At 38.6% G+C, this 18,631-nt stretch overlaps 1 protein-coding gene and 1 long non-coding RNA gene across 20 annotated transcripts in view; both read right to left on the bottom strand.

Annotated features, from left to right (window-relative positions):
- Positions 1-18,631, bottom strand: part of MKLN1 (muskelin 1) — a 312,898-nt gene that overhangs the window by 268,730 nt on the left and 25,537 nt on the right. The gene's annotated exons all lie outside the window — the stretch shown is intronic.
- Positions 4,032-6,528, bottom strand: LOC139083069 (uncharacterized). The gene is made up of 2 exons (XR_011539578.1): positions 6,055-6,528; positions 4,032-5,385 (listed from the first exon to the last, which is right to left on the bottom strand). It is a non-coding gene; the product is annotated as an uncharacterized lncRNA (long non-coding RNA).

Genomic DNA, 18,631 nt, shown 5'->3' with positions numbered 1-18,631 from the left:
TCTATTGGCTTCTCGTCCATCTCTTTATGACCCTGGGTTCTTGGACTCTTAGGACTGGAATGTAAAGTCTTTGAGGGAAGGAACTTATCTTTATCTTTTTGTGGTGTTTAGAACTGTATTATGCACAAAGTAGATATTCAAAACTATTTTACCAAGTAAGTGAACTCCAGGTTCCCCATTTCCTGATCTAAAGTGGGAAAGCTCCTCTTAAATGGTGAGAAAAATTTAAATGTACCCTAATGAAGTATTTAGAGTTTTCATAGCCTCTCCTAAGAATTCTCCCAATCTCTTCTACATAACAGGCTGGCAGATTTCTACAAATCAAGTGAGAAGAGCAGCAACTTTGTGAGAAATCAGAGACCCCAGGAGAAGCTGTTCTTCTCTGACCTCTCAGACCAAGGACAGCTCCACCAGTTAAATACTCTCAGGGCTGAAAATATTCTTACAGTGAAGGGACGATTACAGCACAGGCTGATGGGGAAAAGGGTTGTGAGGGAAGCACAGACTATTCCAAGAAAAACATACTCTCTCAGACTTTCTAGATCTAAAATTTCAACTCTCACTGAACGACTTCGCCAGTGGAATTGATCACTGGCGTAACAGCCACAGCAATTCGAAAACCTTTCACTTTTCCTTTTAACATAAAAATTATAAAGTCGAACTTGACATTCCCTTTAAAAAAGTTATTTTCTCAGATCACAGAGAAGGCAAAACAACCAATGTTACATATCTTGTGTTTAATTTTAAATACTGTCTCTTGAATAATTTACTTACTACTTCTTTGCCTCAGTTTATCTATCTATAAAATGAGTGTAACAATAGTGCCTATTTTTTTGGATTCTGAACATTAAATTGAAATAATCAAGTGCAGTATGTAGCAAAGTCTGACTCATAGCAAGTTTCCAAAAATGTTAGCTACGATGAGGACGATCATGTTATGGCTTCTCATGTCTATGTCAGGAGCTGAAAGAGTTTTCTTTCTTTTTTTTTTTTACAAACATATCTTTTTTTTAAAGATTGGCACCTGAGCTAACAACTGTTGCCAATCTTCATTTTCTTTCATTCTTCTCCCCAAAGTCCCCAGTACATAGTTGTATATTCTAGTTGTGAGTGCCTCTGGTTGTGCTATGTGGGAAGCCGCCTCAGTGTGGCCTGACAAGTGGTACCATGTCCACGCCCAGGATCCGAACTGGGGAAACTCTGGGACGCAGAAGCAGAGTGTGCGAACTTAACCACTCGGCTACAGGGCTGGCCCCTGAAAGGGTTTTCTACAAAGGACTTTAGCCAAAGAAGGCATACAAGAAAGAACACTGTTGAGCTGTTATAGTGGTGAACACTATGAGCAACATTTCTTGGAAAATTCTATTCAATTCCTTCAATCTCATTACAACGAATTTGCTTAGAATCTTTACTAAGCTATTGCTTGAAATAAATGGGCTATTAAATGGAAAAATCTCTTTTTGTTAGAAATTTCCTCCAAATTAGTATTAGTCATAACTGGATTTTATATTCCTTTTGACATCTTACATGTCTTCTATAATAGTCTCAATTATTAAGTGCAAATAACCAATGGAAAGGACCTAACTTAATATTTAATAAGTAAGGGTTTTGTTTTATAAAAAAAGTTGCTGTTGGACCTAAGGGGGAGCTTTTAAATCCTTCAATTAGACCATTAATCAAAACAGATAAAATTAGGGGCTGGCCCTGTGGCTGAGTGGTTAAGTTCTCACGCTCCACTTTGGTGGCCTGGGGTTCGCCAGTTTGGATCCTGGGCGTGGAGCTATGCACCACTCATCAAGCCGTGCTGTGGTGGCATCCCACATAGAGGAACCAGAATGACTTACAACTAGGATACACAACTATGTACTGGAGCTTTGGGGAGAAAAAAAAAGAGGAAGATTGGCAACAGATGTTAGTTCAGGGCCAATCTTCCTCACACACACACAACATTATTTTAGTTAATAACTACATACTTAGCTACTGCAGATAATCAAAATGGTTAAAATACTTCAAATTGCTAATTTTAGGGTCTCAAATAGTTATTGAAACACTCTAGACATACACAGGAAAAATCCAAAGCAATGAGCTAGTAAATTCTGATGCAAAGACAAGTGGTATCAATTGAGAATTTCAGGTCAAATTATTTGGTATTCAACTATTTACTTCACTTGAGCAACATCTATATAATAAATCAGCTTAGGTTATCTTAATAGTTACTGTGTGTTCGTGAATGTACAGGCTCAGGGCATAGGATCTGAGGTCAGAAAGATAAGGGTTTAAATTCCAACTTGGTAACCTCCCTGGTAAGTGAACTTGGGCAAATTGTTTAACCTCTCCAAGCCTCGGTTTCCTCATCCCTAAAATGTGGGTAACACCTATTTTGCTGGCTTGTACGGATAAAATGAGGTACTATATAGAACGAGCTTAACTGACACTTAGTAGATAGACATTGGATTCTTTCTTTTTTTATTAACCACTTCAGTTTCTAAGCTGTGATAATAAACAAGTAAATACATAATATATCAGATGGTGATAAGCACAGTGGAAAAGAGCAAAGTGGGAACCCTAAGGGTCTACCAATGGGGGAAGAGGTAGCTAAAATAAGAGAAAATGAAAAAATAGGGGGAGACATGGACAAGGTGGCTTAGCCTCAGTCCATGCTTGTAAATATTTTAAGACCCATGGGGCAAGCTGTGCTCTTTCCGCCTTCCTCGTTTCATGATTGTGACCATCATAATCAGGACACAGCCTGAATTTATGCAGGCAAGTAGAGAAGAGGAAGGAGTCAGGAACGAGGAGGTGGGGGAGCTGAGGCTTGGGGGACTAATGGAGGACTAACGTGCTGTAGGACCAGCCATGGCTGTCGGGTGGCCCTCTGTCCTGAAGGGGGGTTCCACTGGCCAGGCTACTTCCATTTCCCATTGGTACCCGACAATGCAGTCTAGAGGGTAAGTGGAGTTGTAGAAGCAGTTTCTTTTGATTATTAAAAATATACATTATTTTAAACATAAAATAACCACATTACAGAAAGCAGATAACCTAAATACAGAAAATTTGAAGGATTTAGAAAAAATAAACCACCTATAATCCCATTAGCCTAATGCATTTAACATCAGCATTTGGGTTAATTTCCTCCTAGTCTTTTCTCCTATGCATATTTAAAGATAACTGAAATCATACTGTCCACACAATTGTGAATCCTGTGCTTTTAAATACGACATGGTCTCAAAAGCATTTCCCTTGTTGCTAACCAAGTTTTCATAATTAACCTTTTAACATGTGAACAGTATATCATTGAGTAAATGAACAATAATTTACTTAACTATCTCCTTATATTGTTAGATGTTTAGAATCTTTCCAATTTTTTATTATAAATATCACATCAATATACCTTTTCCTGCATATTTTAGATTATCTTCTTAGAATTGATTTTCAGAATTTTCAAAATATAAAATGTTCCAGTTCATCAACATTTTATGACTCTTCGTGTTTACTGCCAAATTGCTTTTCAAAGGGATTATATCAATGTACAGTCCCAAGAATGGTGTGTGAGAGTGACAAACCTCACTGCACCCTTGAAAACATTGGATAATTACATTATTAATTTTTTTTTACAGCTTCAATTTCCAGGCTGTGATAATAAACAAGTAAGTACATAGTATGTCAGATGATGAAAAGATGTTCACAATGGCGGACAGTAAAGTGGGGAGAGGGGAAAGTGACAAGGGGGGTTGGTGGTTGCTGTTTTTACGTAGGATGACCAGGAAAGGCCCTTCTTAAAAGGTGGCACTTCAGTAAGAGCTGAAGAAAGTGAGGCAGTGAGGTGTGAGCATTGTCTGAGGAAAGAGGGTTTCAGGCAGAAAAAACACCAAGATAGACCCTGAGGCAGATTTAAGATGGGCAGTCTTTGAGAAACAGCAAGGGGGCCAGGTTGCTCCCATCCATTGGGAAGATGGGGGCATGGAAGGAGATAAGATCAAAGGGAAAGCAGGCAGCCAGGACATGGAAGGCTTTATCGGTCATTGTAAGGATTTTTCTTTTATTTTGAGTAGGACGGGAAGGTATTAAAGGGTTTTGGAAAGAGAAGAGTCAAGAACTGATTGTGTTTCATGTGATTAGCTGATGTGTTCAGAACAGACTAAATATGCTCAAAACCAAACTCAGTGTCTTTCCTGGCAAACCTCCTACCTTCTCAGCATCTCCATTCTCTGAATCATCAGTATTCAAAATCTCAGTCATCTTTTGCATCTCAGAACTAATCAACACCAAACCCTGTCAATTCTCCCTCCAAAATGTCTCTTGTATCTGCCTTGTCTATCCATTCCCATTGTCCAAACCTTACCATAACGATTTTCTAAATGATCTCCCAGCCTTCTATCTTTCTGCTCTCCACTCATACCACTCAGTGCTGTCAGCAGTCATCCAAGCAAAGTGGATTATTCGTGGGTCTGCTCTTTATCTTTGCTGCCTCCACCCCAACAATAAGGTCAAAATTCTTTGGAATGAAATTCAAGCTCTACCACAATCTGATTCTAATCTAGGGGTCAAAACTTATCTCCCATTATTACTTAGAATTAACTGTGCCTTCCTGTCTAACAAGTTTCCTGAACCAGCTCTGCACTTTCTTACCGTATACCTTTGCTCACATTGTCTCCCCTTCCTTGAACCTTCTGTTGAAAACACTCTTCAGCCCCACCCAGAAATCCTGCCCATACTTCTTGGACCACCCCAAACATCACTTTCTTCACGAAGTCATCCTCAAGCTCCCTGGCTGGAGTTAAGCTCACTTCCTTTTGTGCGCCCATAAATTCTACTCCATTACCCACACATTCTGTACCATATTACACCATGGTTTTGTGAATATGTTCTTTTGTTACTAAGCGATAAGTTCCTTAAGGATCCATATCTTATTTGTCTTTGTATCTCCGACATCACTTACTATAATGCCTTGAACATAGTAGGTGTCTAATAAATGTTTGTGGAACTTAAATTCCCCAAGGCTTTGTTGCTAATTTATTGTTGAAACACAACTAGAATTCGGGTCATCTGATTCCCAGCTCCATATACCTTTCCCAATACCATCCTATCTTTCTGACTTCTTCTTTCTATAGTTCATTGTCTTCTCATCTGAAGAACATTTGAAACCACTAAGGAATTTTAAGGAAGGATGACTAAACAAAAAACAAATGCTGGAATTTATTTTCCATGTAGCTATTTAAACCAAAGTGAACCTAATTTAAGGGCACTAAATTTTGACTCTGAATTAAAAAATAAGAATAAAAAAACATCGTGCATACACACCTAGAGACTTTTTAGCTTCTTATATTTTGATTTTTGAGCAGCACTTAAACTTTTAGGAGTCAGGTTGCCACGTTTCTTGGTATGCTGTAAATTTGTAGTGGGGGGGAAAGAAAAAAGTGTGTGTGATTTTGCTTAACAACTGTCAGCAACATTTCTAGCCCCTAAGAATATGAGAGGGTTTAAAATTTGGCATGAGAGCCTGAGGCAAACAATAATTCCCAATTATCTCAATCCTTCCTATCTTGGAAAAACAGCTCAAGGAACTAGTGTCCTAACCTGGGCTTCCCCTTTGGTCGTTGAAATTAAATCGGTCAATTATACACATGATACATGTTATACATAAGTACATGTAAAATGAGAATAAAATTAAGTCATAGTATTTAAAATATAGTAATAGCTAGGATTAATATGCACATATGAGAATTCTTTTAGAGTGACGAACACTGATGTCTCAGGAAAAGAAAGACATGACTGAGTCAAAACATGTATTTTACAGAATGGTTTAAGGAAGTAAGGAGAAAAAAAGAAGTGGAATGACTCTTTTTCTCCTAAATAGTTCTGCCTTCTTCTCCCTGTTGCAACTTAAAAGAGGGCAGCATTGCTATGAAGAATGTCCCATTGAGGTTTTCACAAACTCAAATGAAATGGGATGAAATTAAAGCCTTACATTTTACAGGAAAAAAGGACAAAACCGAAGCACTAATTCCTCTCACTCTCCTCGCTCCCCCTCTGAGTGTTACAGCAGCGACTGACCTGTGAATCTGACGTGAATCGTAGGACAGGATCACAGGCGTGAAAGTGACTTCTGAAGTAGTTTCGTCTACTTTCTATCCCTGGCGAGTGAGCTCCAAACCGTTACAAACAATGAGTTAGTATTTAAGAAACTCCCCCATAGGCAATTTTCCCCAACTACAACCTAAATTCTACCTTACAGAATGACATGGACAATTTTTCCTGTACTCTACAATGAAGACGTGAAAGCAGCTTTTTGCCATAGCTAATGATCGTAACCATTTCTGCATCACGTGGGTTATATTTCCGGACTATGGGAAGACAGTATGGAATAAGGGGTAAGAATTTGGGCTTGGAGACAGATCTGTGCTTAAGCCACAGCTGTATGATCACAGGCAATTTACTTAAGTTCTCTAAGCCTCAATTTCCTCACCCATAATGTGGGGATGATAATACCATCCAGCTGATCAAATTACTCGAAGAATAGTCTAGAACAAGTGCTGTCCAATGGAAATATAATGCAAGCTGCAAATGTGAGTCAAATATATAATTTAAAATTTTCTAGTAATCCCATTAAGAAAAGCATAAAGAAACAGGTGAAATGAATTTTAGTAATATGTTTTACTTATATTGAAAATATCATTTCAACATATAAAAAATATTAATGAGATATTTTACATTCTCTTTTTTGTACTAAGCCCTTGAAATCCCATGTGTGTTTTATACATATGGCTTATCTCGACTCAAAGTAACCACATTTCAAGCATGGGTGGCCGGTGGCTAGCATATTGAAGAGTACATGTCTAGAAAAAAGGCTGTAAAGCATTTAGCATTTTGCTAGGCATGTAGTGAATGCTAAAAAGTTGGGGTTTCCATTATCAGTAATATTATTCTTAGAGAACTGTGTAATCTTCTCAAAGCCTTCGATTCCCCAGACTGGCTCTGTCTGTGGTACTCTTAGGGGTACCTGGAGAGACTGGGTTGCTCAAGCCAAAGCCCTCCAGTTACTTCAAGGTCAACTTCCTCATGGTCACTCTCCATCTAACTGATAGAGGGGGTCACAAAAAGTAGGATCTACACAGATGATATATCCATTTAGTGCCAATGACCTTCAGGTACTGACACATTAAACCCAAAGAAGTAGGCACCATCACTAATCTGCCACATTCTCAAATACATAGGACAGCACAGGGCATTTGCTAAAACAACCGCTTGTTCCTATATTTTTCCCCTTAGAAGTAGCAAGGTGCTATGCAATACTCTGTGCTCAAAAGATGATTTGATAAGTTAAACATAGTCACCGTAAGACTCAGCAATTCCACTAGGTGTGCACAAGAGAATTATAAAACATGTGTTCACGCAAAAACCTGTACACAAATGTACACAGCAACATTATTCATAATAGCCAAGAAGGTGAAACAGCCTAAATGTTCATCAACTGATGAATGGATAAACAAAATATTCATACAATGGAATATTATTCAGCCATAAAAAGGAATAAAAGGCTAATACATACTACAACCACAGGTGAACCTTGAAAACATTATGCTAGGCAAAAGAAGCTAGTCATAAAAGGCCACATATTGTTGGGGCTGGCCCCGTGGCCGAGTGGTTAAGTTCGCGTGCTCCGCTGCAGGCGGCCCAGTGTTTCGTTGGTTCGAATCCTGGGCGCGGACATGGCACTGCTCATCAAACCACGCTGAGGCAGCGTCCCACATGCCACAACTAGAAGGACCCACAATGAAGAATATACAACTATGTACTGGGGGGCTTTGGGGAGAAAAAGGAAAAATAAAATCTTTAAAAAAAAAAAAAGGCCACATATTGTATAAACTCCACTTATATGAAATGTCCATAATGGGCAAGTCCATAGAGAGAGAAAATAGATTAATGGCTTCCAGAGGGTGGGGGGAGGGGAAGAATTGAGAGTGACTGCTAACAGGTGTGGAATTTCTTTCTGGGGTGATGGGAATGTTCTGGAATTAGACAATGGTTGTAAAATGTTGTGAATATACTAAAAACCACTGGATTGTAAAAAAAAACAACACACAATACTCGATTTGTTGTCCTAGGGCAGCACGATCAGAAACAAGTACTGCCAGAGTCCCAGAATGGAGAAGTATATGTAAGCTTTTAAAAATAGAAGAGATCACCCATGCCCAAAATATTATTTGATAGGCTATCATTAACTAAAGCATACATAATATCAAATCTTTGTCTCCTTCCCATAAATTACAACTGATTTACATTTTAACATTAAGCATATTATCTACTAAGAGGGCACGAACCTGAAGGACACACACACATACACATATACATAAACATAAATGCATGCAAATGCGTTTGAAGTTTCTGAAAGAAACCCATCGTTGCTCTGTTCAAGGCCCTCCAGGCTCCCATCCCTCTCTTGGGATGGCCCCACGTCTCAAGTGCCTCCTGCCTACTGTGTGGCAGCAGAGTGCAGCAGGTAAGGCGTGCGCTCGGGAGCCAGACAGCCTGTGTTAAAGCCCAGGTCTCACTACTCACTAACTTTGCTCTTTGGGCAACTTTCCTAACTCTTCTGTGCCTCAGTTTCCCTTTACAACGGGGGCAATAAGAGTGCCTGGGCTTGTTGCAAGGATTAACAGAATTAGTGTACATAAGGTGCTCAGAGGAATGCCTGGCCTGTGGTGGATACTTTATAAGCGTTTTATAAATAAATATTTAAAACCCTGTCCCCACAGCAGGCCAACCTTGCTTGCACATGCTTTCCCTCTGTCTGGGACGCTCTTTCCCCACAGTGTCTCCTCCCTCTCCTCCTCCGGCACTTTGTTCAAATATCATCTCAGTGATCCTGATCACTCTACCTCCCTCCCTTGCTTGTTTCTGTTCCTAGCATTTATCACTTTCTAATATGCTAGGGGATAATTTGCTTATGGATCTTGTTTGTGGCCCACAACTCCTGTTAGAAGGCGGGGATCTTATCTGTCTCTTTGCCATTACCCCTAAGCTCCCAGGACAGTGGCTGCCGCAGAAAACACACTCCACCATGTTTTCTGAAGGAATGAAGAGACAGTGGTTACTTCTGGGCAGTGGCACTGGGGATCGGGACAAGAGTTTACCTTTCACTGAATAACATTTTGTACCATTTTATATTTGACCATGTGCTTATGTGCTTTTCATAACAACGAAAAGTGAGACATAAGACACTGGAAACACAAGAGTACGTGGACCTGAAGGAGAAGCTGGTAGCATAAAACAATAAGACTTCGGGCATGCATGACCAGTGGAGAATTCTAGAGGAAAGTGGGAGGATGCTCCTCCAGGCCACCTTTAGACTTTACCCCTGAGAAAAGGTGGAATGACACCTCAGAAATGGCACACAGCCCAAGCCTTGAAGCACACCATGTACACAAGTTAGCAAAAAGTCTTAATAGGATCCTTCAGATTGTGCAATAGGTGTCCTGTACCTATGAGTACAACGAGAAATTTTTCCATGGCAAAAGGCCTGTTTCCAGGCACAGTAAACAGAAGCATTTGCTGAGGGCCATTTGCCCACTTCCGCCACTGCAGCATGGCCAGGCAGGTGGCCATGGCGCACGGGATGCCTTAGGCAGGGACAGACGGTCTGTGTCCACGGCCTGCGAATAGGGGCCTTCCTTATTCCCTAACAGGCCCTCTGGAAACCTCATAAAGACTACACAATCCCACGTGAGAGCACTGGACTTCAAACGACTTGTTCTGTAAGCTTATCCCATCTAGTCTGGGGGTAAAACTCTGCTCTAAGTTGTCTTTGGGGTCCCCCCACCTCTCTTTTCCACGTCACCCTGTCTTCCCGCATGCTTTGCTACCCCTGCTCTCTCCTGTCAGGAGCAAAGCAGCTGATGAGTCGCCAGCCCCTTGGATAATGTATTACCCCTTCCTCGAGCTTTTGCATTTAAAAAGAGGTCAACAGGAAAGACAGAATGATGACGTTGTTGATAACAAAATAAATAATATTGAAGATGATGACAAGGATAGCTGATGATAGCGTTTATTTACTGAACATTTACTGGGTGCCAGGTTTCTAAAAATGGATACAATTTATCTTATTTAATCCTCCAACAATCCAATGAAGTAGATATCATTATACCCACGTCACAGATGAGGAATGAAAAGTCACATAATTAGTAAGGGGCAGATGAGGGTTTAGAAGAACCGTTTCTACAAATTTTTGCTCTAAGGAATTCCGTCATGTTCAAATGAATGGATTTCTAAGGTGGAATCTTTGACCCTGGAGGGAGCTGGGGAGAGTCAGACCACCAGCAACCCTCAAGAGCAATGAAATTGACCATCAAGACTTGAAACTTCAAACAATCCACTGTGTCTCTAACTGCCTAGTTTCAAACCCTGACTCCGACACTCATGATATTACCTGCGGGAAGTCACATAACTTGTCTGTGCTTGAAACTATTAGAATTCAGTGAGATAATGCCAACAAAGTGCTTGCAATAAGATGCGTGTATGGGGGCCGGCTCTGTGGATGAGTGGTTAAGTTCACGCGCTCCCCTGCGGCTGCCCAGGGTTCGGATCCTGGGCGCAGACACGGCACCATTCATCAGGCCACGTTGAGGCTGCGTCCCATATCCCACAACTAGAAGGACCTGCAACTAAGATATACAACTGTGTACAGGGGGGGTTTGGGGAGATAAAGCAGAAAAAAAAATAAATAAATAATAAAAAAATAAAAAAAGATGCGTGTATGTAAGCGTGTACGTACGTGTGTGTATGTATACATATACAGTATATTATAATTGCTATCAATCCCTACTAATCATCAGAATAATTTATTTCTAGATTCCAAATAACAGAGGTACCCTTTTACCTGATTTTATAATGTAGTTGCTGATCCATTTTCTATGGATTTTTTTAATTGAAAAGGTAGCATAACAACAGAATTTTGAAGAAAGATACCCCAAATCCCATTTCCCTAACACAACAATTATTTTTACTGTCGCAAATTGCCTCCAAGTTTTGCTAAGTCTGAGAAGCCACCTGGAGAGGACGCTATATTGAATCAGAGTTGGAGTTTTCTCTCACTCTGTCACTAGCTAGCTGTGGGATCTCAAAGAAGTGACACATCTACCCTTTGCCTTAGTTTCGGTGAATATAAAGTGAGGGGGTTAGACCAGATGATCTTTAAGAACCTCTAGCTCTAACAGTCTCTGATTTTGATCTATAATCTACTTTTTTTAAACTTTCTTGCATATTCATATGGAATGGTATATATAAAGTACATGTAAGCATTGTTTGCAAAGTTAGCTAGCTTTCTAGACTATGCCTGGAAATAAAGTTTCACATATAATGAGTTCTGCAAAGGTAGAAATCCCAGGAATTTCAGAAGTAGCTACTAAATTACCAAAAAGCTACAAAAATTAATATCTTAATACATTCACAATATATATGTTTGCAACTAAAGTGTTATCAATTCCAAGCACTAATTATAAGTAATACATTTAGTTTGATAAGGTCATTCTAATCTTTGTTGATATATAGTTATTCACTCATGATGTAAATATGAAAATGTTACATCAATGTAGTTTTTTCATGTGGTATTCCTAATTTTTAATGTTTCTCTACAAGAAAATCAAAGAGAAAAAAAAAGGAACGACTCTACCCGACTTCGATAAAATTGGCAGAAACATGTCAATGTAAATGTCTAAAATATCTATAAAAATTAGATGAAGCGGTCACTCTCCTTTGTAAGCTGGTGTAACCTTTCTGGAGTCTATTTGACAATACTAATCAAGATCTTAACTACATTCCTCCCCTCTGGCTGGGTAATTCCACTTACAGGAATTTGTACTAAAGAAATAATAAGGGGGCTGGCCCTGCGGCTGAGTGGTTACGTTCACGCACTCCGCTTTGGCGGCCCAGGGTTTCACTGGTTTGATTCCTGAGCACAGACATTGCACCACTCATCAGGCCACGCTCAGGCGGTGTCCCACACAGCAGAGCCAGAAGGACATACAACTAGAACGTACAACTATGTACTGGGGGCTTTGGAGAGGAGAAGAAGGGAAAAAAAAAAAGAAAAGGAAATTGGCAACAGATATTAGCTCAGGTGCCAATCTCTAAAAAAATAAAATAATAAGAAAAAGTACATAAATGCTTAGTTGCAGTATTATATATAACTGTAAAGAATTAGAAACAATTTAAATGTCCAGAAATAGAAGAATGGCTAAATAACTGATATTACACATGTATCAAATATATGTATGTGTGTAGACATTCTTTCTGCCTCAGCCAGATCATAATATAAATACCAAGGGTGCTTGTTGCTACTGGCTTAATCACTGTTTCTGGGTCTTTTCAGAGAACAAGGAGCTAGGAAATATGTCTATACATATACATATGCATCATACGTTTATATCACTAACTTCCAATTCAAATTCAGAATTACAGGGTTTTTACCTAACTTCTTCTCTTTTATATCAATGTTAGTTTCCTCTCATGCTGAGAATCCTGATTCTCAAGGTCACGGATCACAATAGAATTAGAATATCCCATAATTAATATTTGCTTGGTCCCTGTGACCCAGAAGAGCACTACCCACACCACCACCACCAGGACAGTTACCAAGAACTGTTAAAAAAGGTTTTTGCAGTTCTTTTTGTCCTTAGGGTATGTCCCACCAGGGATATGTAGTCAAATGACTGTGTGTTAAAGTTATTTAAAATAGTTCTCCGTATCCCACAAATTGGAAATACGGTTAGGCTTTAAAAAAAATTAGAAATTGCATTTTTTAAAATTAATATTTTTATAATTCTGTAAAATATTTACATGAGTCCAAAGTCAAATCTACAAAATGAAATAAGTTCAAAGAAGTCTAGTTTCTAGCACCATCCCTCCTACTTCATTCCTTTCCTCCTTTTACAGGTAGCTATTATTTTGTGATATTTATCCTTCCATTGTTTGTGCTTTAATATAAGCAAACATTTATAAATATATACAGACATGTATATGTGTGTACGTATGTATACATGTGTGTGTCTATATATATGTAAATGTACATTTATATCCATTATACGTACATGTTGGCATCCTAGACTCATTTTTCTCCCTCTTGCTTTTGTAGTTATAAATATATCCTATTGATCAATGCATACAAGTATATCTAGAGAGTCCTAACTCCATCTCATAATTGCACAGAACTCCATTGTGTGGATGTACCATAGTTTGTCCAACCAGTCCTCTATTAATGGACATTTGGGTTGTTTCTAGTCTTTTGCTATTATAAATACTTTCTGTCCTATGGTTTTGTATTATATTTATGTGTATTCAAGTCTTAAATGTAAATAGATTTTTTACCATGTGGAAATATACAAGATGAGACTAGACCATCTTATCATACCAAATAATAGGGACTACTAAGGTCGTGTCAGAAGTAGAGCCAACTTGGAGATGCTACCACAGGCCAAATAGGGATAACTTCAGCATTAATCAGAATAATAAATAAGATGTATTGAAACACACTGAATATGTTTCAATTAACGATTCCAAATGATAGTTAAAAAACAAAAATAGAATACAGAAGCAAAATAACAAAACACCTATTTGGCCACCATTGGCACATGCTAGAAAATCAGCTCAAGGAATAACAAGATTAAAATATCACTATTTTGTGATGTTTATTAAACCCATGAGGCTAGGTAACACAAAAAGAGATTACACAGGGGCTGGTCCTGTGGTGTAGTAGTTAAGTCCAGCATGCTCTGTTTCAGCGGCCTGGGTTCACAGGTTTGGACCCCAGGTGCACACTTACACCACTTGTCAAGCCATGCTGCAGTGGCGACCCATGTATAAAATAGTGGAAGATTGGCACAAATGTTAGCTCAGGGCTAATCTTCCACAGCAAAAAAAGAAGATTGGCAATGGGTGTTAGCTCAGAGCAAATCTTCCTCACCAAAAGAAAAAGAGAGAGAGAGATTATTACACATTATGGACCTGTGAATGGCAAAACACACCACTACCTATGAAGCAGTCTTGCAAAGAAAAATATCTGAATCTGGTAAAGCCTGTAGACAGCTGTAAGAAATACAGAAGACAGAGGAACATGTGAAAGTATACCATGGAGATGCAATGAGAAAAACCCCGGCTGTGACAAGTTTCTACAGGACAAACAACTTGGTTTCTTCAATACATAAATTGCAAGGAAAAAAATATTAGGGTGGGAACCCATATATATTTGAAAAGATTTAACAGACAATCAACCAACTTCAGTATGTGAACTTTATTTGGATCCTGCTTCAAACAAACCATAAAAATAAATTATAATATTTATGAGACAATTGGAAATTTGAACACTGAGTATTTCATATTATTAAAGTATTATTGTTAATTAGCTTAGATGTGATAATGGTTATGTTAAAAATGTCCTTATCTTTCAAAGATCCATATTGAAATACTTAGGGATGAAAGGATACAATTTCTGCAATTTGCTTTATTTTACTTTTTGTTTTTTGAGGAAGATTAGCCCTGAGCTAACATCTGCCACCAATCCTCCTCTTTTTGCTGAGGAAGCCTGGCCCTGAGCTAACATCCGTGCCCATCTTCCTCTGCTTTATATGTGGGATGCCTACCACAGCGTGGCAAGCCAAGCGATGCCATGTCTGCACCCAGCGTCTGAACCAGCAAACCCTGGGCTGCTGAAGCAGAACATGTGAACTTACCCGCTGCGCCACTGGGACCAGCCCATGGAATTTGCTTTAAAATAAAATGAGTGGGAAAGAGGAAGAGGACTTATGGGTTGGCCATCATGGGTTGTTGGGTACATGGGGTTCATTATACTCTCTGTCTACTTTTGTTTACATTTTACATTTTCTGTAATAAAACATTAATATGCAATTATATATAATGGGTTCTTTGGTGTGTGTGTTATGTGTGTATAACCATCCATTATAAGGAAATAGAACAAAATGCTAATAGTGATTATCTCTAGATGACAGAATTATGAGTGATTTGGTGATTTTTATTTTCTTGTTTTTACTGCATATTCTATGGTTTTCATACTGCACTAATTAGGAAAATGTTATTCAAAAAGAAAAATCTTTAATTATTTAACAATACCATTTCCACAATTCAGCTAGAATTCACTTCTGACGCAGTGAATAAAATAACTTTGTATGTTTGAAATATAATTGGCAAGGTGAATTATTTAATATTTAATTATATTCAGTTTTGAGAGGGTACATATAATAGTCCATGAAAATATACCTCTAAAGCAAAGTTTGAGGTTTGGAAATTCCGTCATTTGGTGTAATAAGATAATCTTAAATTTAAAGCTTAGGCATAAACAGTTAATTTTTTTTTTCTCCTTCTTACGTAACACGAAAACAACTGATCCAGTTTGGCACCAATTTCCTCCACCAAAGTCACCTTTGTGCTGAAGTTCAGCACCTCAGGTTTCAGTCAAATAACTTGCAGATAAGAAAAGGTTTCTTAAAATTTTCTCATAATTTTCCTACAGTGTTAGTTCCTGGCAAAGGGGGAAAGTCCTGTCTCCGTAGTTAAGTCAGCTGGGGGACTGCTTCTCGCTCCTGCTTTCTCACATGCAGAGAGAGCGAGCTGTGTACATCACTCCTTTTGTATTGCTGGAATAAACGTAAGGCCCCGACAGTAGATAGAATTAAAGAAAAAGACAGTTGATGGGCATTTTTAGTATATTCATAGATAATATGAGATACTGCAGGGTTTGTCATTCAATTATTAGAAAATTAGTCCTTTAAGATCAGAAACAAATTTTAAACCAGCTTAGAAAAAACAAGTATGTTTTGTAACTATATTATCATCTGAATGTTCTATAATCAGGTAACTGTCCTGTCTTCATTTATTTTGAAATGCTTTTCATTTATCTAACTTTCCTTCTTCCTTCAGTTCTCCAAACGAGACATAGTCAGCTCCTGTTAGGAAATACTTAACAGATTATCCCTGAAGTAACATTTTGTTCTGAACGTAGACTTTAAAGCGAAGTCTTTGATAGATGTAGTTATTCATTTGGAAATGAAATTTTCTGAGTTAACAGCTGGAGGCAGATAATGTTGATTTGGGTCCATTTCTTCATTTGAGGTTCCAGGGATTATTATATGCTTCATGTGTCTACACTTGCAACTATGTGCCAGGCTTTGTGCTAAGTATTTTCATATATGATCTCAATTATTTATTACAGTAGCCCTGTGAAATAGTTATTTTGGAGAGAGGTTAATTTGCTAGCTCAAGGTCACACCGGAATCTAGCTGATTGCAAATCTTGTGTTACCACTTTTAAGTTCTGAAGGATGGTGATTGAGAGCACTGGGAGCAGTTCTTGGTGTCTAGTACGGAGGCTGGTACTAGAAAATAATGTCAGGTCAGTTCAAAGACTGATATTCATCTGCCTCCTTGTAAAAAGAGGGTTCTCTGCCTCCTTCACAACTGGAAGACGTGCAGGAGGCGCAACATGCTTCGTATCGCAGCGAAGCGGGGGGCAGCTGAGATGGAGCGTCTCTTAGGAAGAAACCAACTAAGACGTGCCGAGAAGGGAGAGGGCCATCTGCTCTTCACAGCAGAAGGCAGTGCAGCTTTCTGCCTCGATGTTTTAACAGATTGAAGACGGGCAGACATTTTTAAGCCTGGGAATAAACATTGTTTTGACTTAGTGGCCAACAAACTAAAGGTCAACCTGAGAAAGTTGATTCTTGACATATTTCCAACAAGGGTCACTTGTTTCAACAGAATGGACTCAAAGTTAAGAATTAAAAACCTCAATTTTGGTAAATTATATGTTTGAAATACTGAGGGTTCTAATTACACGTACATCCCAAATGCCAGTAGAGCCCCCTCTATTCATTTACTCATAACTTCATGTAAAACTGTTTGGGAAACGGTTTTTTAAAGCAATTTACCTTCAGGCTTAGTTAAAGAATGGAATATGTGAAAGAAGGACTTTCCAGCTTCTGTTGACTCAGTGATGCAAAAGGAAAAATATGTTTATAAGAATTTGACTGCTTGGTAACTCAAAAATAATTGATTTAAGAAACTTGAAATTCCACTTGTTAAATGCTGAATCCGATTAGAAATTTCAAACGTAATTTTCCAAAGCTTCTGCTTGTGCCAGCTACTAATACTACAGAATCATTCTGATGGACATCAAATTATTAACTATTCCCATAAGGTTGCACTAGAAGTCCCTACTAGGAATATTTTATTTGTGGAGACATAAATACAGGTTACACAACACCTTGTAAGTGGACTTGAACTAAAGGATCTTAAAAATAAATAGGAACAACAAAAATAAAACATGACTAACTCTCCTGCCACCATCAAAACAAATGTTTCCAAGGACGTGAAGCCAAGAAAACAGAAATCCATAAACACAAAGGCCAAGAGAATCACTTCAATCTACTAAGCCGCTCTAAATGACAAAACAAAACGAAAACCCAACAAAAGCAAAAAACCCCACCTGCTTTGAAGGAAAGAATGCTGAAGAACATTGACCTTTCCTGCCCCTTGGCCTACCACGGAAATCCAGCCTGCAGCTGATATTAAAGTGACTGAATCTCCCAAAATTATGGGAGATGGGTGTCTTAAAAATGCAGCAGGTTTGATCACATAGGTCACATCCACATTAGCCGAAGCAGTAATTAACAAGGAAGGGTAATCGACTTCATTCATTTTAATAACCAATTCTTTTGCCACAGAGCCAATCCAACTTGATTATTAAGACACAATGATATTGGAATGAACTATTTTTCAATCCAAGAATTTTTATTATGGAGAGAGCGCTTGGACAATTTAAGCAATTATGTGCTTCATTTCTCCTTTTCTGTATCTCCATTCTTGCTTCTACATAAAGTATTGAATTTAACTCGTTTCCTTCTTAGTGTTTTAGTCTTCTTTTAGAAAATTTAAACTAGCTTTTAAAAGGCTGCAGGGTAAGTGTTGATGGTTAGCCTCTATGAGAAATGATCTTAGTCCCTAGAGCCCAGACTGCTAGCCTGGAGGGCAACAGGCCAAATTCTGGCCGCTCTGAAAAACCCAGCATACCTAGAACATAGAAAATCTAAGGTTTGTACCAAGATGCTTGTCAGTAGTTGTGTTAATACGTATTCTAGATTTTACCATACTTCTCCCAAAACACTTCCACGGATGCCTGACCCACACAATCTCTCCTTACATCCACACACACATTCTTTCTTTTCATTTGGATACAATGTTGCTAAAGAGCAAGGTCACTTGAAAGAAAGCTGAACTTGGAGTCAGAATCCAAGGGTGAGTTCCAGTTCTTCAGGAGACCAGTTAAAGGCAATTGAGTGCAGAAGGTAAACGTGCGCTGCGAAAGCCAGAATGTGTGGGTGCAAATCCTGTTTTTTCCACTTTCCAGCTATGTGACTCCAGGCAAGTTATTTAAATCTTGTGCCTCAGTTTTCTCATTTGTAAAATGGTGATGATATCAATAACGACCTCACAGAGCTAAACATCCTAATTAGAATTAAACGTCCTAATTAGGCTTAGAACAGAGCCTCAGGTAATCTAAGCATTCAATAAATGTCAGGAATCATTATTACCAGTTGCATGACCTTGTGGACCTCACCTAACTTCTC

This window comes from Equus przewalskii, chromosome 4 (genome assembly GCF_037783145.1).
Source record: "Equus przewalskii isolate Varuska chromosome 4, EquPr2, whole genome shotgun sequence".
In the NCBI taxonomy this organism is placed as follows: Eukaryota; Metazoa; Chordata; class Mammalia; order Perissodactyla; family Equidae; genus Equus; species Equus przewalskii.
This window is presented reverse-complemented; position numbering and strand designations above follow the sequence as displayed.